Source organism: Pipistrellus kuhlii, unplaced genomic scaffold, assembly GCF_014108245.1.
Source record: "Pipistrellus kuhlii isolate mPipKuh1 unplaced genomic scaffold, mPipKuh1.p scaffold_m20_p_16, whole genome shotgun sequence".
Classification (NCBI taxonomy): Eukaryota; Metazoa; Chordata; class Mammalia; order Chiroptera; family Vespertilionidae; genus Pipistrellus; species Pipistrellus kuhlii.
The window spans coordinates 33,711,604-33,731,146 of NW_023425471.1; the positions used below are offsets into that span (position 1 = coordinate 33,711,604).

Genomic DNA, 19,543 nt, shown 5'->3' on the forward strand with positions numbered 1-19,543 from the left:
TAGAAGAAATGGACATATTCCTAGAAAATATTATCTTCTAGAGCAGCATCATACTGCCCGCTGCCAGGGATGTAAGGGCCACTGTGCATGCACAGGTAGGTGCTCGCTCCTCTGGGACTATAGCCCACAGTTTCAGAGAGACTGGTGGGAGTGGGGTGGAGGGAGCAAGGGCTTGCGTCTAGGTGCACACGCCATGGAGGAGGAGCCGCATGACTCATGGCTGGGGACAGTGAGCAAACTCTACAGAACCAGCAGCGCAATGGTGATGAGCCCTTCCAGACTGGCCTCAGCGGGGGCATTGTCATCGGAAAGTCCTTCCTCTGTTTGAAGTTGTGCAGGAACAAGGTGGACTACCACCACAAGTAGGTGGTCATCCTGAACCAGGATAGCTTCTACGGTGTCCTCACCTCCAAGCAGAAGGCCAAGGCCCTGAAGGACCAGTTCAAGTTCGATCATCCAGATACCTTTGACAATGAACTCATATTCAAAACAAAGAAACCATTGAGGAGAAAACTGTGCAGCTTCCCATGTACAACTTTGTTTCCCATTCCCGGAAGGAGGAGACTATCTACACAATGGACTTGGTGTTCTTCAAATGCATCTTGGCCTTCTACTCCCAGGAGGTGCGTGACCTTTTCCAGATGAAGCTCTATGTGGACACATATGTGGACACCTGGATCTCCTGCAGAGTGTTAAGAGACATCAGCAAGAGGGGGACGGACCTGGAGCAGACCTTGTCCCAGTACATCACCTTTGTCAAGCCTCCCTTCAAGGAGTTCTGCTTGCTGACAAAGAAATACATGGACATGATCATTCCTAGAGGTGTAGAAAGTCTAGTGGCCATCAACCTCATAGTATAGCACATCCAGGATGTTCTCAACGAAGGGCTATCCAAGTTGCAGACCATTGGCTATCTCAATGGCTACATGACAGCATGCAAGAGGCATGCTTCTAAATCCAGCAGCCAGCCACACTGACCCACATTTCAGACCCTGTCCTGCTCCTGGACACGGGCAACAGCAGGAGCTTGGCCACCTATACATAAGGCCCTTACATCCCTCTGCTTATTTAAGAAGTGACTTTGATTTTGAAATGAAACTTGACCCTGAGTTTCCACAATGAACTGTGCCAACTACCATTGGTGATGCCTAATCATGCCAACCTGTAACAGTTACAAATACACACATATAGAAGAAGAAGAAAAAAGAAAAGAAAAGAAAAGGAAAGGAAAGGAAAGGAAAGGAAAGGAAAGGAAAGGAAAGGAAAGGAAAGGAAAGAAAAGAAAAGAAAAGAAAAGAAAAGAAAAGAAAAGAAAAGAAAAGAAAAGAAAAAAGATGACCTTCCAAAACTCAGCCAGAGGAATAAAAACACCTGAATAGATGGATAACTATGGAGAAAATTGAAGCAGTAATCAAAAAAACTTCCAACAAGCAAAAGCTTGTTGGATTAGACTTCTTCACAGGTTTGCTTTTTTTTTGTTTTGTTTTGTTTTGTTTTGTTTTTTTATCAAACATTCAAAGAAGAACTAAAATCTATCTTCCTCAGACTATTAAAAAAAAAATTCTAGAGAAAGGAACACTTCCAAGCTCTTCCTACAAAACCAGCATTACCCTAATCCCAAAGCCGGATAAAGACAATACAAAGAAAGAATTACAGGCCAATATCCCTGATGAATATAGATGGTAAAATCATCAACAAAATTCTAGCAAATCGGATCCAACATTACATTAGAAAGATCATATAAAGAACTTAAAGGTAAGATGGAAAACCATAAAAATCTTAGAAGAAACCATAAGTAGCAAAATAGCAGACATTTGTCTTAGCAATATCTTTACTGATACAGCTCCTAGGGCAATGGAAACTAAGAAGGAAATAAACAAATGAGACTACATCAAAATAAAAAGCTTCTGCACAGCAAAAGAAACCAACAAAACAACAAAAAAGCCCACTGCATGGGAGAACATATTTGCCAATGTTATCTTTGATAAGGGTTGGGAACTCATACAATTTAACAAAAGGAAAATAATCCAATCAAAAATTGGCAAAAGACCTAAATAGACACTTTTTGAAAGAGGACATACAGAAAGTCAAGAGATATAGGAAAACATGCTCAGTCACTAATCATCAGAAAGATGCAAATCAAAACAACAATGAGGTATCATCTCACACCTGCCAGAAATGGCTATCATCAATAAATCAACAAACGACAAATGCTAGAGAGGATGGAGAGCAAAAGGAACCCTCATGATCTGCTGGTGGGAATGCAGACTGGTGCAGACTCTATGGAGAACAGTATGGAGTCTCAAAAAACTAAAAATGGAACTCTCATTTGACCCAGTGATTCCACTTCTAGGAATATAACCCAAGAAAAAAGAAACACCAGTAGGATAGGATAAATGTTCATAGTGGCACAATTTACCATTACTAAGATTTAGAAATAGCCTAAGTGCCCATGAGCAGATAAGTGGATTAAAAACTGTGATACATGTACAAAATGGAATACTACACTACTTATAAAAAAGAAGAAATTCTTACCATTTGCCACAGCATGAATGGAACCGGAGAGCATTATGCTAAGTGGATAAGGCAGTCAGTAAAAGATTTACCACATGATCTCACTCATTTGTGGAATATAAAGAACATTATCAACTCTTGAACAAAAATAGATACAGAAGCAAAGAAGCATGGAACCGACTGTCAATCTACAGCAGGAAGGCTGGAAGGATTGGAAGGAGGGGAGTTAAGAGAGCAACTGAAGGACTTATATTCATGCATATAAGCATAACCAATGGACACAAGACATTAAGGGTTGGTGAGGGCAAGTGCCGGGGGATTAGGGGAGGTTGGGGGGAGGTCAATGCTGGGGAAAAAAGGGAGACATATGTACTACTATTTGTAATACCTTAAACAAGCAAAGTTATAAGCCCTGGGATGATTACCCACCTTGATCTGCCCAGCTAAGAATTCATGAGCAGCTTACCATGTAAAGTAACTTACTCTTATTGGACTTGTCAGTTTTATTACAGAACCCCTTTTTTTTCACACACAAGGTGAATGAATGATGTTTTGGCTGACCTCAATGTGCAAACTGATATTGTGGTTAATGTGTAGAGGGTTAAAAAAATAATTTCCTTTTTTACTCTTCTGCTTTCTTAGCTGAGAAATCCCTGTAATAAAAGATTGATAGAAGAAAAACAAACCAAAGTTTAATAACATGTATACTTCCTTTATACATGGGAGAAAGCTAGGAAAACTGAGTAACTCTTCAAAATGGCTAAAGCCAGAGCCTTAAATGCCATCCTCATCTAAAATCAGATGTTGGAGGTCAAGAAAATCATTTATGGGAGGTTACCAGGAAAAAGTCATAAATAACGATAAGGTTGGCCGAAACCGATTTGGCTCAATGGATAGAGTGTTGGCCTGCGGACTGAAAGGCCCTGGGTTTGATTCCGGTCAAGGGCATGTACCTTGGTTGTGGGCATATCCCCAGTAGGGGGTGTGCAAGAGGCAGCTGATCAATGATTCTCTCTCATCGATATTTCTAACTCTCTATCCCTCTCTCTTCCTCTCTGAAAAAATCAATTATAGATAGATAGATAGATACATAGATAGATAGATATAGATAGATAAGGTTGTTATGCAGATTCACCTCATGGCCTTCTTCTTTGTTGAGGTTTCTAGAGATACACACTTACAAATAAAGATTTCACCCAATGTAAATATATGTTACCAGGGTAACTTCTACTTGGTTTTCAGAGTTTCTCCCTGGTCTGCTGTTTATTAAAAATACCCAGCTTAAATTAATCTTTATGTCTAAAACGTATTTTGAGGTGACAAATTCTGTTTTCCTACAAGTGCGACATAACTTCCATTTATGGTTTTTATCTTACATTTGAAAGCAGATGAAATAGTTGTCATGATCTATTTTACCTTCTTTTCTCACCTGTTAGAGCACACACTATCATAATATGCTATGGTAGGAAATCTGACTGCAATGTACTCTTGTCATATTGACAAAGCTTTCTCTATATTTTTCAAATAATTGGATGTCCTTCATTTTGTTTCTGAGAAAGTACACATGGTATTTGTCCAGTATATTCTTCATAATACTATCATATTTTGCATTTAAAAATAAAAACACAATAAAGACTTTCTCTCTTTAAATTTCTTCATTTCTTTCCCTTCCTCGTCCTAACAAATTCAAAATTCCTTATCATGGATTACAAAGTGCTTTAAGATCTGGCTCCTACTTACTTTTCCAACTTCATTTTTTTGCCACTCCAGCAATGCAGATTATTTTCAGTCCCTTAATTTACTATGCTGTTACTCACTTCCTGTAAAGTGCTAGTAAATTAGCTGGGAGGCGGGGGTAGAGATATAGGAGAGAAAGGCCCTTATTTGTAGCATTTTCTGATTTCTGCAGGATAACTACTACCATGGACTGCACTATGTTACAAATGGCTTAATAATTGGTTTGCAAAATTCCCTCAGCACACTACTATTTTTCTGCTTAGAATAAGCCCCCTTGGACCCAATATCTCATAATTATTCTTCAGGTTTCAGTTTTTTTTTAAAAATAAATCTTTATTATTCATATTATTACAGGTGTTCCTCTTTTTCTCTCCACTATAGCTCCCCTCCATCTGATTCCCAACCCCACCACATGCCCTTACCCCATGCCACTGTCTTCATCCATAGGTGTAAGATTTTTGTCCAATCTCTTCCTGCACCTCTCACACCCCTATCCCCCTGAGAATTGTCATTCCACTCCATTTCTATGTCCCTGATTCTATTATATTCATCAATCCATTATGTTCTTCAGATTTTTTATCCACTTGATTTTTAAATTCATTTGCTGGTAGATATGTATTGTCATTTTGCTGTTCATAATTTTTATCTTTATGTTTTTCTTCTTCTTCCTCTTCTTAAAGAATACCCTTCAGCATTTCATATATTCCTCGTTTGGTGGTGATGAACTCCTTTTGCTTTTTCTTGTCTGTGAAGCTCTTTATCTGACCTTCCATTCTGAATGATAACTTTGCTGGGTAGAGTAATCTTGGTTGAAGGTTCTTGCTGTTCATCACTTTGAATATTTCTTGCCAGTCCCTTCTGGCCTGCATAGTTTCTGTTGAGAAATCAGCTGACAAAAGTATGGGTACTCCCTTGTAGATAATTAACTGTTTTTCTCTTGCTGCTTTCAAGATTCTCTTTGTCTTTTGCCCTTGGCATTTTAATTATGATGTGTCTTGGTGTGTTCCTCTGTAGATTCTTCTTGTTTGGGGATCTCTGTGCTTCCTGGACTTGTAAATCTAATTCTTTCACCAGGTAGGGAAAGTTTTCTTTCATTATTTCTTCAAATAGGTTTTCAATATTTTTCTCTTTCTCTTCTTCTGACACCCCAGTAATTTGGATGTTGGTATGCTTGAAATTGTTTCAGAGGCTTCTTACATTATCTTCATATTTTTGGATTCTTTTTTCTTTTTGTTTTTTTCTGGTTGGATATTTTTTGTTTCCTCATATTTCAGATCTTTGGTTTGATTCTTGGGGTCATTTGATCTACAGTTGAATTTCTATATATTCTTTATTTCAGACAGTGTATGTTTAATTTCTGACTGGTTCTTTTTCATTTTGTTGGCATTCTCATTAAGATCCTTGAAGGACTCACTAAGCTCCTCGGAAGTCTCATCAAGTTTTTTGGCAGTTTTTAGAAGATTCTTGAGTAACCTTATAAATGTGGTTTTGAACTCTATGTCCAGTAGATTGCTTTCCTCCATTTCTTTCATTTGTGACATATTTCTTTGAGTCTGCATTTTTCTGCTTCCCTGTGTTGATGGAGTGTTTTTCTGTGGTAGGTGACCAGTGGTTCATCCTATCACCTAAGGTAGACACTCTTGGTGCACACCTTTGTGGGCTGAGTGCAAAGTCTTGGTGTAGTTAAGCCTTAATTGCTATTGGTACACTGGGAGGGATTGACCTCCAGGCTAATTGGCTGTGAAGACCCGCTATGTCTATAATGGAAGAACAGCTGTGCTAGAGTCATGCTTATGGAGCTGGACTTGCTTCAGTGGGGCTTTGGTGCTCACTGAGTATTCCTCTTGAATGTGTCACTTATGGATGTGAGTAGTTGAAATCTGGTGTAGTCTCACATTGACCACTAGATACAGTAGCTTCTGGATCTCCAATGGGGTGCAGGTCAGCTACTATCTGAGGTCACCTAGCAGGAGCTACAGAGAGAATTACAGTTTTCTCCTCTTTGTTTGGGGTTTAGAGGGTTTGGAGCTGTCTGACCAGAGGGCAGTTGTTAGGCTAAGCTGCTTAGGGCAGGCTACTTATATGCAAAACCCACTGTGTGGAGCTTGGGTGGGTTTGTAAATTGTGCAGGGTGGGGTCTCAGGGAGTCACTCGGCTAGGGCGTGGCAAACAGTGATGGCTGCCAGACAGTCATCTCTGTGTCTCTGAGTCTCTGCATCTCCACGTTCCCAAGTTCCCATGTCCCCGCTCCAGCACAGTAAACAATGATTGATGCACACACCTCTGCAAGTAAGCCACCCTCACTCTCCAACCTGATGGCAAACAGTCCAGCTTCTCCCTGTAGGAGTTTGGGTCCCCAGCATCTCCCCCAGAAACGAGTTCAGAGTAATCTGAAAATTGTTTCCCTTAGGGTTGAAAGAAGCAGCACACCTAGCCCGATTCTCATGCCTCTGTACCTTAACTTTTCAGCACTTGTGCACATCTCAATGCTCTTTTCTCTTTCCTTCTAGTTGTAGAACTTCCACTCAGCCAGCTTTCCTGTGGTTCTTGGTGACAGATATTTTGTCTTTTAGTTTTAGTTTTGAAATTGTTGTGCGAGGCAGCAGTTTAGGTCTTTACCTATGCTGCCATCTTGATTTCTCTCCAGGTCTCAGTTTTTTATTAATTTAGATTCCTGTAGAAAATCATCTCTGACTGTCTTGTGGGTAGGTGAGAGGTCCACCCTGTGTACTCTTATAGAGCCTTTTCCCCTCTTTATGGACTTGATTATGTTGCAACTATCTGTTTTCTGCATTCCTCAATACCTAAAAGCTCAAATAGGGCAGGAAATACTATATTACTAATACTGTATTCAATATGTTTCTGGTATATGGTATGTCAATAAATACTTGTTCAATTAATAAGGGAGAAATTTTTAATAAATTGATTTCATTATCTTAAATTCATATTATTTTAACACTATGACAAATCAGTAACAGTAACAAAAAGGAACTTAATATTACAATTGCTAAAAATCAAATAATAGAAGAACAAACATGTTATCAAAGAATGAGTGTTTTCATTTAAAAAAAAAAGATAGTCATAGGTTTGTTATTTAAAACCTAATTTAAAAATTTGCTAGAACTAAGTGAACCCTACATACTGAATATGCTAGCTAATATTAGCAGGTTATCCTAAGGTTACTAAATACATAGTGGCATTTGAGAAATTTGTGGCAAGCTGAATAACTAAACCAGCAGAATGAATACTTCCTTCAAGTGAACAGGATGTTGGACTATGGTATTCTTTCTCTAAGATGTGGCAATGAAGCAGTTTGGCTTTATTGTATAAAATCCAGACATGAGTTACTAAAATGAGAAGAATCAAAAGAAATACTAGCTAAGAAGTTACAGCTGCTCATAGACCAACTCAAAAGTCATTTCATGTGAGAATTGGACAGAAATCAAGGGCTAGTATTGGGAAGAGGCCAGTGAACTACAGCAGCCCAGTGTGTTTTCTCTTAGTTACAGCAATGCAGATGGAAAAAAATGTGACTCAGATAAAATAAAAGTTCTGCTTTATTAGGAAAATGCAGAAGTTCTGCCATTGGGGCCTACTTAAACCTGGGTGATCTGGAGCAGGATGATGGCCGTGACTAAAAGCAGTATTATTAGACATTGAAAGATACTCAGAAAATGTGGGTAATTTTCTTGCTAATATTCTATTGTGGATGGAAAATCAAGCCACTTTTATTTTATTCTTTATATCTTGAGCTAGGTCTCTGAGGATTTATAATAAATAATAGAGAATCATTGATCTGTGGTCCTTTGTACTAGAACATGATGTGTAGGTCCATATGGAATACTGGTTGATAGAGTAAACTGAGAGAAATATCACTAGGCCTTTAACATGTATTTTAGGATCCAGCCAGCACAGTGTTCTTAAAGTGAAATTATGACATTTGCATCTTTGGCTTTTCATCACACAGGAAGTAAAATTATTTAGTCTCTGGGTCCACACCCCTTAAGCCCTTGAATAAATAATATTGAGATATACATTATTGTGCACCACCCACTTCATTGCTGTTTCATGAGCTTATGTGCAAAAATCTAAAGCAGTAACAGAAATTTAGGAGATCAGGTGGAGAATCACAGAAAGATAGGGCCCCTCCCACCACTAGAAAGCCTTCTCCAGGACCCACATGCCTCCCAAAGTAGGGTGGACCTGGTGGAGATGATAATGAATCCTCTGCCAACCTCTCCAGGGAGCATCTAAGAAAAGTGGGACACTCGTAATTAAAGACATGGATATCTCAAGCAGGTTTACTCCTTCTTATGCATTTTAAAGTCCCCCAGGTCATCTGTGGGCAGCAATGAGTCAAACAAAATTTTCCTGGATCTTCCCCTAAACCCCTGAGGCAGCTACAGCCAGCATTGGGTATGAGTTGATATGCAATATCCTATAAGCAGCTTACTGATACATTGCATGGCCCACCTCAGGAAATTTAACAGCCCTGCCTCCAAGACAGAACAAATGGAAGCAAAAGAACTCAACCTCTCCCTCTTTTTGCTGGCCCTTTGAAATCTCATAGCAGGATCCCAGGAAAAATAACAAAAGGTTCTAAGTTATCTCTTTTAGATATCAAAAACCTATTGTGTGATGCATTAATAATGGTATTTCTTACATTGGGATCGTTTTTCCTCTGTGTAGTTTCCATATAAGGGCTATATGCAGTGCCACATCTTCTTTCTTGGTCATATCTTGATGGACCCAGTTAAAAGGTAAACTATTTGAAGATTGATGAATGCTACTGCTTCCTCATTGCCCTTTCCCATTCATATTTCTATTTTGTTTATACATTAACTGTACCCAATGCCCCAACCACAACTAAACCCCAAATATCTACTTATTTGCAAGTCATTTGTTTATTTGTGACTCAGGAAAATGTGCTTTCATAAACTTGTTGCTGAATTAGCTGGATGGTAGAATGAAAAGGAGAGAATGAAAAGAATACATGAAGCAGCAAGGATAAGAAACAATGTGGGAGATGGATGAAAGCAAAATACAGTAATGCTCCCTTTTCCATGGTTTCAGTTTACCTGTGGTCCAAAAATATTAAAGGGAAATTTTCTGACATAAACAATTCATAAAGTTTAAATTACACACCATTTTGAGTAGTGTGATGAAATCTCACACCATCTCACTCTGCCCCACCAGGTATGTGAATCATCTCTTTGTCTAGCACATTCATGCTGTAAATGCACTACATGAGAGTTACTGACTTAGTAGCTGCCTCAGTTGTCAGTTCAACTATTGCTGTATTGCAGTGTTCGTGTTCAAATAACCCTCATTTTACTAAATAATGATCCCAAAAAACAAGCGTAGTGATTCTGGCAATTGGGGTGTGCCTAAGAGAAGCTGTAAGTGCTTCCTTTAAGTGAAAGGTTGAGTCTATACAATATGACAGAGAGAGCACACATAACTTTCTAACAGTATATTCTTATAATTGTTCTATTTTATTATTAGTTATTCTTGTTAATCTGTTACTGTACCTGCTTTATAACTTAAACTTTATTATATGTATGCATGGATAGGAAAAAACATAGTATATAAAGGGTTTATACTATCTGAGATTAGAGACTTCCACTTAAAGGTCTTGGAACATATCCACCATGAAGAAGGTAGGACTACTGTAAAAGATAAACCAAGTACTTCAGAGTTAAATGGTACAATCATGAAAATAATAATTATATACATAAATAATTTTATACCTTTTAGAAAAAAGAAAGCTTTCCTTTTACATAGGTTACTTCAGTGAAGGGGGACAAAAAGGGATTAAAGATTCAATGTTTTCTAGGCATAAGTACTTGATAGTAAAGTGGATTTTTTGTTTGTTTGTTTGTTGCATTTTGTTGTCTTTTTTTTTTTTTTTTTTAGAGAAAAGAAAATCAAAAGGATGATGCAGAAAAAAATTAAGTGAGTTTTATGTGGGGTTTAAAAGGCCAAACTCTATGTCCAACTTGCTTGAAGCATCAATTGAAAGTCACTTATGTAAGATTCAAAATAGATTTCTTAGTCCCTAATTTTTCCACTTGTTCTTAATCATCAACATCATTACAAAAAACAAACTTAATTAATTGTCAGAAAAATATGGTATTTTTAAAAATAACTCTGTTTTTTTAAGTAAATTATTCCAAACCACAAAATATTGTGTCAAAATAAGTATCCTGTGAAACAGAAGAAAACATTTTAATTATTTTGATATTTAAAAATCCTCCACAAATGATCTTGGCAAGAAACTGCTATTTCTTTCAGGTTATTTTTCTTTAAGCTTATTTTTTTAAAATCTAGCAGATGGAAGAATTTTGAAGGTTAAGCTTTAATGTACTACCATCTTCAAACATAAAACTCTGCTTTTAGGAACAAACTTAATTTCACATCTTGATTTTACACAAATCTTCCCTTTCTAATCTCAAATAGAACTTGCTTGCATTTTTTTTATCTTTTGGAATTGTTTATGATCACTGATATTGAGCTACCATGTTATTAGAAGGAAGTCATATGTCCCAAATTACCTTGAAAAATTTTACAACTAGAATTTAAAAAATAAAATACCTTGTAAAAAATATGAGTTATTGCTTGAGTTTTACTGTTTAAATAAATATATTGTCCCATTCTGTGTTGGAATAATCACCTGGAAAGTTGAAGAAACTGGCAGTAATTACTTGGTCAGAGGGTATAAAATAGAGGCTTGCTAGAGAAGGGAGTCTCTTCCCCTTCCTTAGGGAATGAAAAATGGGTGAACTACTGATTGAAGAAACGGAATTAAACACTTGATAGTTGGTACATTAACATTTGCAAATGTAGAGCCCCTGATCCAGGGAGTGTGAGGAATGAGATTTCTTACTAATATCTAAGGGCCCTGTGGATAGTGCAGTTGGTGTAGATAGTGTAATGCTTGACAAAGCCTGGAAAATTTACTGCTACACAGTTCCTTGACCTGCATTTTAAGGGCAGTCCAGGCAGACACACGCATAAGGAATGAAGGTGACCAGAAAGAATTGTGCTTTCCCCAATCTGTATTTTAAAATAATTTGGCCTCAGTTTCCAATGACAGCTCATCAAACTCAATTTCAGTATCATTCAATTTCTAGAAAAATAATCACTTTGTTTGGTTACATTACAAGATGAAAAAATTAGCTATCCATTTTTAAAGGGAATAGATCACATTGGGGAATTGGTAATGGAGGTTTGTCATTAGTTTATTCCAATAAACATGGTCTGTTTGCCACCATTGGAGAGCTGTGCAATGACGATTCAGAATGAATCCCTAGTCTCAAGTCTAGAACCTAATGGACAGGTGTTCATTTCAGTATAAAGAAGTAAATTAGAGTTTCAATTCAAATTCTAACAGATGGTATTGTCACAGATACTAAATTACACTATCAATGGTAGATATAATTCTCATATTAAACCAGAGATTAGCATTAAGGCAAAATGTAGTAGGGCATGGTAAGAGCATATGCACTAAGGAAGAAAAATTCTAATTTTTGAAATGAGGTTGGGAGGATAAAGGGCCATGAGTGTGTTTTAGAATCACTCAAAGAAAATTACTTTATAAAATCAATGTGAACTGGGACAAGATAATTATCCTAATTTTTAAAAGATATATTTTTATTGATTTCAGGGAGGGAGAAGGGAAAGAGAGATAGAATTATCAATGCTGAGAGAGAATCATTCATTGGCTGCCTCCTGCACAAACCCTACTGGGGGTTGAGCTCACAACCCAGGCATGTGCCCTTGACTGGAATCAATCCGCAGGCTGACCCTCTATCCACTGAGGCAAACCAGCTAGGGCAATTTTCCTAATTTAAATAAAAAATTATATCTGGTCTACTTATATATTGTATAAGCATAATTAATACCTTGTTAATTATGAAACATAAATATTAAAATCGAAAAAGAAATTATACAAATTTTAATAATCACAAAATAACTCACATTAAATTTACATAGTAGAATTTACCACTTAATAAGTTGTCAAACAACTTATTGTTTATCATCACAACAATATTGTTTTTTCCATATGTGTTATATTAGCAATACAGTTGTGATGTCTATTTTATGGATGCTATTGAGGAATTTAATGATTTTTAGGAATAGTTAATTATTTTCACCATGAATCTCTTTGCTAAACCTTTTAATTTCCTATTTACTTTTCAGCCATTGAACACACAGAGAACTGTGATTTGGGTACTAATGTAGAAAATCTAAGCCATTTCCATTCATAGCAAAGTTTAAGTTATGCCCAAATTCAAGATACTGTAAAAGCAACTTAACATATAATGTTTAGTCCCTTCAAATGACCTTTTATTTACTCAAAGCAAATGAATTTTGCAATAAATATCATCAAGATTTATTCTATATTAAGAAACACTGCCATGCAAGTGAGATGTGAGGAAATCATGTGGCTTCAACATTTCTCTCAGATAAATGAACACAAAACAGATATAGAATGTCCTATGACAGCTCTGTGTGCTGTGGAGACTTTTCCTTGTCAAGATACAGGAACATTTCTCTATTCTCAAAACTACTGTAAGTGATTTTTAGATAAGATGCTTTGTCGCTACTTCCAGGTTATTTCTATTTGCTTGTATGTAGAAGCACAGAGTAGTGGATATATCATTTAGCTCTCAGCCTCTGAAGAATTGTGTTACTCAAGTGCCATTCCCTCTAATGCTGAACTGCTGTAATGATCAAGAATCTAGAAGCACACTTCTGTGTTTGGGTCAACAAACTTGGATATGCTCTCTCAGTAAGGAAATTTATTTAATTTGCATAGTGTGAGAGTTTAGGGACTAATTCATAGATTTAAATGGTGTTTTCATTTACTGCACTGCGTGAAGTTCTTCCTAAATTTGATTTTATATCATCTTCACATATGGCACTTCAGCATTATTAGTATTGGCCTTTCCGCATAGGAGCTGTGTATTCATTCTCCATGGCTCCTGATGTGACAGGGTGCACAGAGAATGGCACTTGAGAACTGAGCCTGTCAAGTAAGGATGAATAGAGAATAAAGTGGATGTGCCATTCCTTTGTCATTCAGCTGCACCATGAAGCTATTCTAAAAAATGGGAGTGGTTATTTGGTTAAGGTGAGATTTTCAAGGTGAATTTCTCTGAATGATACAGTGGCATCTCAATCCTATATAAACATGAGTATACACTTGATTCTTAGTAATATGCCACTGCCTCATCTAGGCGCAGAATCTCAGGCTACCAACATTCATGTGAAGAGACAAACAGCTCAAGGCCCAGCTTGGAGACATGAGTTTATGATCATCATCCTAATTATGTCACATATACTATATTTGTTAATGTTGACACTATTTATTGATACTTTCCATGTTCTAGGCACAGAATTATGCTCTGTTCCAAATATAATCTCATCTAATCTTTGCAACAGCTCTGTAGTTATACTCTATTATTACTGATAGAGGAAAACGAAGGGTCAGAGAAGTTAAGTAACTTCCAAAAGGTTCATGACTGAATGATAGAGCCAGAATTAGAACCATAATCCAGACCCCACTCTATGTAGTGCTATTACCTATGGCTATGCATTTTATTTTTTATGTATCTTTTAATTGTATCACAAAGATAGAAATAAATGATTTTTTAAAAATCATCTACATGTCCTCTATCCATTCTTTTCATAAGCATAACTATTTTAGGACTTTGTCTTGAAAGATGGTATATAAAATTTTATACTCAGATAAAGGTAGCTGAAGTAGTAAGCATGGGATGTAAGTAGTAAGCACTGAAGTAGTGCCAATGAGATGAATTTGTCTACTGTGAATTGTAGCTTATCCCAACACTGTGGTTAGAATGACTATATTTATTAAGTGGACTAGGGTGGCAATAAGGAGTGGGTAATTTTGCTCCGGCACTAAAAATCCATTACAAAATTTGCCCAAGAATTCATCATGTAGTTTCCAAAAGATTGTGCAGTTACATTCACATTCCTGACTATTACTAGGTTCTTCATTTATTTAAGCACCCTATTTTAAAGCTATATGTGATGCTGATGCGTTATGCTCTATGTATTGTTTGACATATGGCCAATTGTGTATAACATTTACAAATGTGCCAGCTGTGTTTAAGGAATAACAATATTTTGTTTTCAGACAGCTTGATAGAAATCCTAAAGTTTGTGAGAAAACAAAACTTAAAAATGGGGGTTTTCTTTGAAGCACTGGTAAACTGAGGTGATATTCAGAAAGGAAGAGTTCCTAATTTTACCATAATAGAAGCTTTGTTGATTTTCAATAATACTAATGTGTTGCCAACTTGCATTGAGCTCATTTTCCCTTATGACTTCTAGTTAGTAGTCCCTTCACTTTGTGTTTCAGGATTTGACAGAATAAAGAATGTGTCTCCAATCCAGTACAAACTGTGCTTTGTTGTGTTTATCACAAAAATAAAATTTTAGAATCCACAGAGACTGGTTAAAGTGATCTAAACCCTAAGAAATGTAATGTCTCAAATGTAACTAAATGTCATTTTCAGTGTTTTCTTCCCTCTGCTTTGAGCTGCTGTTTGGGGCAGATGGCTGGGAGGGGAGGAGCTGTTGCCCTGACTCTGGGTCTTGGAGCTCTGGCTCTTCAGGTTCCATCTGAAGATGGAGGGAGCTCTGACCCCTTTTATTACCCCTAATAACAAAGAGGCTGGGGACCTATGATGACATAGACTTCAAACCTTTGCCAAGGGAATAATCCTATTAAACTAGTACTTTGCAAGTTATGGATTGCAACCTATTGGTGGGTTCTGAAATCAATTTAATGAGTTTGGCCACCATTTAAAAAAATTAAAATAAAGTATATTGTACATTTTCAAACTTTGTTTCAGTTGTATGTACATCTGTGTGCTGTGTTACTATATAAAGTGATGAACTTCTGCCCTTAACATATCAATTATGACATTCATTGGCTTTATTTCTAAAGTAAAGGAGCCTTTCATTTCCTGGAGTAAATTGAGGAGATCAATAAATAAGTGGGATTTCTAAGCAAGGAGCTTCAGGCAGCCAGTCTGCATATCCTGCTTATTCTTAGCGCAGATATGCATTTATGGTAGCATGCAGTCACCTCTGCATCGTAATAAAAAAGCATGTTTTACATAAGAAAAGCAGACAAGATCGATTAATAGACTCTGTTTACATAAGGGGAAATCTAATTGTACTGACAGTCAAGAGATTCAGATCTATTTCCACCAATCCTTACAACTGAACAACACCTATAATGTGCAAGCACAGTATTGACAGGGGAAGGAGGTCAGAAATACAAAACGGTATGATACTCTGGCTCTATTGTCAAGGATATTTATAGTCTAGTGAGAAAGATGATTTGTAAAGCAATAAGTCAAGGGAACAAACAATGTGGGATTGCTCGAGTCCTTGATCCATTGGCTCTGAAATCCATTCCTTACACTTCCCTGCTCTGCTCTGTATTGCCAGGGGGTGACCCCTACAGGTGACATTTCTAAGGCTCTTTTGTCAAATAGCTTTTACATGGGTTTGGGAAGATATTGGAGGATAGGAAAGGAAAGCCAAAATATTATTTCCCTCCTTGGTGTCCGTGGCTCCAGGTCCAGTTGCAGAATCCTGCCATGGTTCCAGGCTCCTCTCAGTGGCCCTGAACCGTGGTTCTGATTCTGGTTACATCTGCTCTTCCCGTTGGCCTTATACTCCAACACTGTTGCAAATTCCTGGTTTTGCTAAAACTCTTGATTACTTCCCCATTCCCTTTGTCCTCTCAGAGACTTTCCATAACCTGTGCAACATTTTCTGCATTAAATTCCCTGTGTTTTAAGTACTGAGTTGTTTCTGTCTTCCCGATCAGACTCTGGTTAATACAAGAGTTTAGAATGAGATATTTATGCTGCATCATCATAATAACTGTTATCAATGTAATGCTTATCTATGTCAAATATTATTATAAGTGCCTTTCATGTATTAACAGCTCTATTTCACAGATGAAGAAACTGAATCATAGAGAGGTTACTTGCCCTATATGACTATATATCTCTCTATATAAAAGCCTAAGTGACCATTACTACCGGTGGACTGAACAACCAGCTGATCAGTCACTATGAAGTGCACTAACCACCAGAGGGCCGACACTCAATGCAGGAGCTGCCCCTTGGTAGTCAGTGCGCTCCCACAGCTAACTTTCCCCAGGCTGGCAGGCCAACCTCCCACAGTTCTTCCTCCTGGCTGGCCTGCCCTAATCAGCCCCCATTGCCCGCCAGGTCAAGGGACCTCACCTGTGCAAAAATTCTTGTACTAGGCCTCTAGTTATATTATAATCCTCTAACTACTAAAGCACTGTCTTGCCTTGATTTTCAATTTGTGGGATTTTTGTTTGTTTGTTTTCAGTTTTTGTTTAACTACTCAGTGCTTTACCTGTAGAATTCTTCTGCTAGGTGTAACCATTCCTCAAAGTTATTGTGTGTTTTGTAAACCCCAGTATCTTCTGATATTGATGAATTGCTTGATTAATAAAAATGAATAATCCTTGATCTTCTACTCTATATCAAACTCTATGATAGGAGCTAGGTTGAAAAAGTCAAAATTTCCAAGCTCTGTAAATAAACAGCTCCTCTCGTAACCTGCTACTTAAGTATGATGTGACTGCTAAAACCAAGGGCTACTCTCTCCTAACTTGGGTTTGACCTAGAGTGCCCAGCGGGAGATTGCCTCCCCAGCAATGTTGGGCTCTCCCAGCAGGTGCGCTGACTGAGCAGCACATCAATAGCCAGGCCACTTGCTGAGCTTGTGCGGCCACCTGTTCAGGTATATGGTATAAAGGTCACTGTGCCATTGCTCTTTATTTTGCTGCATCTAAACAGAATAAACTGGAACAAGTAGAAAAGGAATTGATGACAGTAGCACAAATCTTGAAGGAATCCAAAATTGTTGCTTGATTTTTAATCCCTTTGCAAAACGTTCTGTTAAAGTGAAAAGCCTGAATGGCATGACTTCGAAAGAGAGGTCTTCTCCCCTCACATACAACCCGATCAGTGATCAATTTGCTTGCTGAAAATGGTCGCTAAACCAATACCCACTGCATCATTTTTGCCTTTCCTACCATGATGAGTGCTCACGTGGAGAAGGCCCATGCATGGTGACCACTGCATCTCCTTTAGATGAAGCCACTCTTTCTGAATTAAAAATGGTCCTGATAGCTTCCTAAATAATAGCCAAATATTGAAATTAGAAGTTAAGAGTGACCAGTCAGCCCTGTCTGGTTTGGCTCAGTGCATAGAGTGATGGCCTATGGAATAAAGGGTCCCAGGTTCAATTCCCGGTCAAGGGCATGTACCTTGATTGCAGGCCTGATTCCCCCATCCTGGCCAGGATGGGTATAGGAGGTAAGCAATTGATACACATTGATGTTTCTCTTTCTCTGTCTATCCCCCTCCCTTCCACTCTCTCCAAAAATCAATGGGGGAAAAATAACCTTGGGTGAAAATTAACAACAATAGAAAAAATGGTCAATCAAGGGTGGAATGATTGTATTGGGGAGAAATACATTGATATGTCTGCAAAAACCAAGATTCAGAACCTGAGCAAAGTTATGTGAGAGGTTTTCTGGATGTGTTGATTTTTATGTCAGTGAAAATTCTTAAACTTGGAGCAACAATAAAATGTTTCCTTAACAGAAAAAAAAAAAAATCAAGGGCTAAATTAAGTACAATAGTCTTCCAAACTTTCCATTCCACTGAGATCAAGATGGCAGCCCAGAAATACCAGTTTACTTTAGAAATAAAGTTGCATTCAGAAATATTTCCCTCTGATCCTCAAAGAAATAATTTGTAGCCTTATCCTAAAACCTGATTTTGTCCATTTGAAATAAACATACATTTTAGTACCAGGGTAAATCAGGTTTGGGAAGTCATATTTCTTTTGTAGCTAAATAATCATTGATGTACAACATTATGGTTGTTTCTCATTACTGTAGTTTGGAGAGCTACTTTTCTCAAACTTTCTCAATCAATAGAATATAAATCTATCAGCTACCATCCAAACAACCCTCTGGGTATGGATTACTCAGTATGCATACAAGGCTACTCATATTACGGACTGAAATGTACAATCAAGCAGAATGATGTGCACACAGCTGTTTTATATTTAGCTGGCTTTGTAATGTGAGCTAATTTGTCGGAGGGACTGAGGGCATTACTAAGATTTATTTCAAGTTTAGGATGAGATAAAATTATTGTTTGAAGGTGAAACTTTAATCTCCACTCAATTTTAGGAGACATTACTTTTGTGTGTGTGTGTGTGTGTGTGTGTGTGTGTGTGTGTGTGTGTGTCTGTGTGTGTGTGTTTTGTTTTTTTGTTTTTTTGGTTTTTTTTTACATTTCAGATGAAGGAAAGTGATATATTAGCATATATAAAGATAATAAGGCTTCACAACACCTCCTCCCTCCCTGAAACCAACATCTTTAAACCACTAGTTTCCTTTTATAATGATAAATGTGAATAAAAGCAAAGGTGATATGAATATTACTTAGACTTGAAAACTGTCTATGTGGAAATTAGATGGCGACTGCATAACAAAATACAGTATTCACCTTGCTCTTAGATTTACATCTTAGCTAAATGCTCTGACAGAAGGTAGGGCTGTTCAATAAATACCTAATGTGTGGAAGTTGCTTTCATTTATGCATGTTTTTCCCTTGGGCAAAGATGAAGCACAGAAGAGGGAGAAAAAGACCTTGAGAAGAGTAAAATGTCATCCTCTGGTTTCAGTATAAATTGGTGTTATCTTCTGAAACTATAGAACAGCAGAAAACCTCCTAAGAGAACCAACAGAAACCAGTATGCAGAACACCACACTATAACTACTTAAAGCAATGAAGTTAGTGACTCCAAATGGAATTGTATTGTTGTGGTTGTGAAGCCTAAATATGCTTCATCAGGAGGTTAACAGGATGCAGAATGTTAATTGTAACAGCCATGGAAAATAGTGCACCAGAACCATTGAATTTTATCCATGAATATTGTTAACTTATTGAGAAGTTGAAACTTTAGAAGAATTCTAGTTGTTGGCTCATTAATAAACCCTGAATGTTCTATTTAATTGAAAATACTAACAAGTAGAGTACATACTTGTTTTGTGCTTCTAAGTAAGCAAGAAGCAATACATTAGCCATATTATGCAATACGATTTTATTTTAAGCACCTACTACATTAGTGACGCCTTCACTGTGTAATGATACAAATTTTATAATTGAACAAGGCAATGTTTCTT

At 37.3% G+C, this 19,543-nt stretch overlaps 2 pseudogenes; both read left to right on the top strand.

Moving 5' to 3' along the window:
* The first annotated feature begins 216 nt into the window (after positions 1 to 216).
* LOC118719914 lies at positions 217 to 977 on the top strand (annotated as a pseudogene).
* A 412-nt stretch (positions 978 to 1,389) lies between these two features.
* On the top strand, positions 1,390 to 17,556 carry LOC118720260 (annotated as a pseudogene).
* The last annotated feature ends 1,987 nt before the right edge of the window (positions 17,557 to 19,543 follow it).